This window comes from Rousettus aegyptiacus, unplaced genomic scaffold, assembly GCF_014176215.1.
Source record: "Rousettus aegyptiacus isolate mRouAeg1 unplaced genomic scaffold, mRouAeg1.p scaffold_m13_p_3, whole genome shotgun sequence".
NCBI lineage: Eukaryota > Metazoa > Chordata > Mammalia > Chiroptera > Pteropodidae > Rousettus > Rousettus aegyptiacus.
Genome location: NW_023416306.1, coordinates 55,879,076 through 55,885,027, shown reverse-complemented (window position 1 = coordinate 55,885,027; position 5,952 = coordinate 55,879,076). Strand labels below are relative to the sequence as shown.

Sequence of the window (5,952 nt, the reverse complement as noted above, 5' to 3'; positions counted from 1 at the left end):
ATATCTCACAGCAAGACAGTGACAGCAGGTTCCCGCAATAGAACCCAGATCTGCTGTTTCTTAATCCTGACCCAGGGCTTACTCCTCAGTTTCATTTAAATTGAATTCCTTTCCTCATTACCTGCCTCCAGTATTTAATCAGTTCTGTGCCTGACCCGAAAAGGGTCTATAAAAATACGGATTGAAGGAAAACAAGCTATTCTGTCTGAATAGGCTGATGCTTTACAGAAGCATAAATGAGTTTACCGCCTAATGATACCATCATCAATCTAACTTTATTATCATCATGAGAGTGCCGTCAGAAATTACACTACTTTTTAAATGCAAGGTTTTGGACTGAAGTGGACATGGGTTGCTGTATTTTTAAGTTGGTTCACTGTGCACCTCTTAAAAAAGTGAGCTTTGGTTTGTCAGGTATACTTGAATCCGAATTCTAACTTCCACATTTATAAACAATAACATGGGCAAGTTATGCTCAATTCCCTAGGCTTTAGTTTCCTCATCTGTAAATATTATCTAATAACATCTGCTTTGTAGGGTACTTGTGACTATTAATTAAAATATTAGTTCAAGCAGTACTTGAGACAGTGTAAACCATAAATAGTAGTTATTATATCATCATCATTCTATGTTTTATCTAAGATAGCATTGGTCATAAGACTTCACATTATTTTTATAATAAAGAAAGAAAACACTGCCAATTCAACTATATCGTGCCACTGATTATAAGATGTATCACATTTCAGTAATGTTAGAATTGTGGCAAAAAGTTTCACCTTAGATATATAAAATACAGTATATATGCATGTATGTGTGTTGAAAGATTTAAATTACAGACTGAAGCAAGTCTAAGAGTGGAAAGTTTTAACTAAATTTCCCCAAAGAAAATTTAAAAGCATTTCTCTGTTCAATCAAGTAAAATTCTTTCAGCAGTACAATGAAATGTTTTGAGGTAGAGAGAACTCTGTATGCTTTTCTAGTATGTTTTTAAAGTTATGAGTGATGTTTTAATAATATGGATGTGTTCACAGATTTTTGAGGTGAGCTAGTAATGTGTATTGCAAATACAAATCAATGCTTCTGATATGTCATGCAAAGAAGTAAAATATGTTTTTGTTCATAACCAGATAAGTATACTTGCAGATGTTTTCCTGTTAGAAGTAATATCTAGTGAATTTCAGAAACTTTATTGGCATGACAAAGTTCAAACTGCTGTCAAAGCCAACACATGAGGTATATATAGAGAGAGACAGAAGAAGAGATTTCACTCATTAGATTTTTATTTCTTGGTTCTCATCTTCTATTACTGCTTGGTGAATAGTTATGAAGTATTCAGGGGGCTTTTGCTCAATAAATGTCTCAAGTCTTATGCCCTTCTCTTCTAACTTGATTCAAAATCAAGCACAAATCTTAACAAAGGTTGATTATCTAGAGAACCTAGCAAATCACTGGAGAGCTATACCTAGCTCTCAGTGTATATTCAAAGGTAATCTAATGTGCAAGCGATCCTTGGAACAATCCGTTTTAGGTTTAATAATATCATGACTCCAGTTTAACTAAATCAGTCATGACAGCTGATTCAGAATATCAGACACTTTTACTGTAGCAGTAATTGATCAGATCGAATACATTGATCCAATTTAGGATGTGCTTTTTGTTGGAAGCGGAGATTAATGCTTAATCAGCAGTTATTTGGCTACCATGGTTTACTATTTGCAAATGGAGACCTCATTTATTATGCGTACTTGAAGTGGGCTTAAAAGGAAAAGAGCTCTCAGAAAAACAGCTCATGATAAATGACAATAAATTAAAAGGTTAAATGTTTTCTAAATATTTTTGCTTTTCATTAATTTTTTTTTTTTTAATTTTAAATTTTACTTTTGAATGTTCTTGCTTTGGAGAATAGAATACAGAGGTGGCCAGGGTTGTGATTCCTATTGCGATTCCAGATTTGAAAGTTGGGAGCTCTTTAAAGAGGCCCTTAAAAAGGTGTACTGTGAAAGATGGCAGAGGGAGAACAAAGAAAAAAGACCCCATTGGTACCAGAAAATTATAAAAAGAGGAGGGCTTATCAAGCCCTCAAAGCCACCCAGGCAAAACAGGTGCTATTGGAAGAGGAGCAGAGGAAAGAAAATGAGCTCAGGTTTAAGTGACTGGAATGATTCCTACACGGAGCTTGGCGGCAACAACGTGGCAGAGTATGCCTCATATGACTAGAAGTGAAACCTCGTGGTTTGGAAATGCCAGATGAACATTCCTTGGCCTTTGTTGTATGCATCCAAAGGATTAATGAGGTGAGTTTAATGATGAAAAGGACCATTGCAAGGCTCCATCTCAAGAAGATTTTCAGTGGTGTTTTTGTCAAAGTGACCTTCCAAACCATGCTGCATGGAACCGTATGTGACCTGGAGATTTCCAAATTTGAAGTCTATCGGGTCTCATCTTGAAACGTGAACAAGCCAAGGTCAAGAATAAAATACCTGACAGACAACATAGTTATTGAAGAACACCTGTGGAAGCTGGTGTCATTTGCTCGGATCTCAGCATTCTTGGGCCCTTTCCATCTCTCAGTGGCCCCATCATGGAACCAAGAATAGAATGGGCTTCCTCAAGGAGGTGAGCTTACCTGGCTATGGAGGTAAATACATCAATCAGCTCATCTAGCAGCTGAACTAAATCCAGCATATCTGAAAGCACAGTGCATTGGAAGTGTGTGTTTTTATTTTTTGGAAATATTATCCAGTATCTTCAAAGAAGATTTTTTTTCTGCTATATCTTCAGAAATTGGAGGGAAATTTCAGGAGAAAAATAATGATGTTCCTTGCAGGCACTTCTCATCACAGCCCAGTTCCAAAGGAAAAGTCCCAGTGTTCTCCATGTTGGCTCCTGTTGCCACCTCTGAAATCAGCAAAGGACTCATGCCATGGAAGAAGGGTCCTTTTTCGTTACATCTGTCTAGGGGTTTAATGTTGATGAATGGATCCCCAAGCATGATGGCAGAGGGCTATGCCTAGGGGCATACTTGAACCTTGGGGCTCCTAATGTCTTGTTTTGGAAAGAGCCTTAAGTACAGTTACAAGAGCACACACACACACACACACACACACACACAAAGGTGTACTATAACTCTTTGAATCTAAGATGACTTTGATGGTAAATAAAACATTGATTTTATGTACCACTAAGAGCAACAACAACAAAAATACCAGCATTCAAAATGTAATGCATCGTGAAGAGAAAAAGCATATTCAAATTTCAGAGAAGTTAAAATATAAAAATATGGATGACTTAGAATTGATAAAATATGGTAGTTTTTATCATAAAACGAGCCATCTTATTTATCTCAGGAGCTAGTCAAAGAAGACCACATATTATGCAACGGAGAAAATCAGGGAACTTGGTAACTCTAGGGTGCATAATGGAGCTTCTACATTACTCTGGATGCTTTGGAATTACCCAATAGTGTAGCTCTCTAATTCTGTACTCCCGGATTAAAGGGATCTTCACCCTTTCCCCACCTGCTGATACAAATTCCAGAGCAGAGCAGATAATCACAGCTTGCAAGATAGCTTTTCGAATGTTCCTTGCCAGTTTTGCACAGAGGAGAAGGTTCAAGATAGAATTCTAATTCTCATTTAAAGTAAATTGCTGATAAGGGTATTGCAGTGGGAGCCCTGGGCACAGAGAAGTTGCTGAAGAGTCAGAATGATCCATGACCTATAGACTCTTGTGTTATGAGACAGGATGAGAGGTTTAGTCCTCCAAGGTAAGTGAATGCTTCATATCTCCCCTTTTAAATCATTAAGCCACATTATGACAAATATAGTATATTACTGGGGACAGAGAAATGGAAGACAAATACCAGAAGCTATGTTCCAAAGGGTTACTATGGTTAAATAAGGATAGTCAGTCCCATTATTACAGGTATAGACATGTATAGACTGACAACAGTGAAAAGCAACACACACACACACACACACACACACACACACACGTTTATACAAAATATAAAGAAATAAATATATTCCTGTTTCCATGATATATATAAAAGTTAACAAGGAGTATACAGGAAGCAACTTGAGTTTATTTGAATGAATTTTAAAAATGCAATGTGACTATCTAAGAGCCTTCATATGTACTTCTAAACTATTTTGGAGTAGATTAGCTCTGTTCTTCTACAGGGTGAGACAGGAAGCAATTTGCATGATTGTCCTTGACTAGATCTTTTTTTTCATAATTCCCAAGTTACATGTGGTTTCCCAAGAGAAGGAAATTCTCAGACCATTCTTGTCCCAGAATGTACAAGAAAAAATAATTATTCTAAATTTTATAGATGTTAGAGAAGTGCTATTCATGCTTAGACATTTTCAAATCTGAATACTTCAATTAAGAAGAAAAAAAACTTAAAAATGTACTCTAATCTTATGTGTGTGTACACGGTCTGCCAAGCCTCCATAAACATATTTTAGTGGGAAATGAAAAAGTTGTCCCAAACTGTGCAGAATTCTTTGCTATTTATTTTTTTCTTCTTATTAAACATTGTTCTTTTAAAGAAAGGAAAAGGTATCAAGAGAAAATGCAGGAATGGTGTGCCTATATGATGTATACCTAACAGCAAATCGTAATTGAAACCCAGCTGCAAGTATGCCAAACTACACAAAACAGTGAAACAACTAAAGCCAAACTGTGAGGCAAAAGGTTTTATGTTGCTTTTAAGTTTAATCTTTAAGGAATGAGTAACTAGAGTAAAAGGACAGAATAAAGTTGAGTGCAATTTACATTTTTCTTTCAGTTTACCTTTAAATCATTTTTTTATTCCAAAATAAATATGCACTTTATATGTGTGATTCTACCATATTTGATAGATTTCAGAAAATTAATTAGGCTTCGGAGCCTGAGGATTTCACATGGACGTGGAGTGTCTGTCCTTTAACTCAGTGGGTGCTCTATAGAGCAGAACAGCTGCATCAACTTGAAAGGCACATCTATTGTGCAGGGCTCACTGTAGTCCTGAGAACCGGAACTGAGGGAGGTTTACCAGTGCCCTTCTCTGCCTTTATGCTGTGCCGGTGCACCTTCCTTTAAGGAAGGAGCATACTTTCTAAATGATAACAGGAAGCAAATTTCTGCTCATTGCCTTCAATTCTCTATTAATAAAATTAATGCTATATTCTTATATAAAGAATGTTAGCTCTGATATAAAAATTTCTCTTAAGATTGGAGTAACTCTGTTTTTTAAAGCACATGATAAAAGGGACAAGATTTCTTACAATTCACTAATGATAATCCTCCTACACAACATTTGTACAGACTAAAATAAAACGAAAGATTCTCTCTAAGAAACAGCCTTCCTGGGGCTAGTTCCACATAAAAGCAGTTGCTTTAGTCTTTCAATGTAGAAAACATTCCTTTAAATACAGTTTGAACTTGTTGCATTCCGTAAGGGGCAGCCATCATCTCCCCTGTCCCCTCATTAAATGTAATGGGTCTTCTGTGGTAGTTTCCTTAACTTTGACAGGAAACCCCCTGTCCTAGGTCAGGGTTTATTTGTTTGTTTTACATGTGTGCCAGGTGCTTTCTCATACTTTGAATTTATTTGATGATCTCAACCCTGAGACATATTTATTAGTATCACCGTTTTTAAAGACAAAACGTTTCAGAGGTTAAATAAATTGTTCAAAGAAAAAAATTAAGTGAAAGAATTAACATTTGGACCCAGTTTTTGTCCAATTTCGTAATCTATCCTTTTTTCACAAACTACTGCCTTTAAAAAGGCACGCTTTAGTAAAATTTTGTTCAAAGCCATAGGGCAAAACTATCTTTGGGCATCCCCAAGTAAATCCTTCAAAATACTATCTTAGGAATAAAAAAAATGAGAGCGTTTGAGTGAGAGTGAGGCAGGGGGCAGGGTAGAGAGAGGAGAAAGGCTACAGGAGGAGCAGAGATACACAA

At 36.3% G+C, this 5,952-nt stretch overlaps 1 pseudogene; it reads left to right on the top strand.

Moving 5' to 3' along the window:
* Positions 1-2,003: 2,003 nt before the first annotated feature.
* LOC107519853 lies at positions 2,004-2,676 on the top strand (annotated as a pseudogene).
* The last annotated feature ends 3,276 nt before the right edge of the window (positions 2,677-5,952 follow it).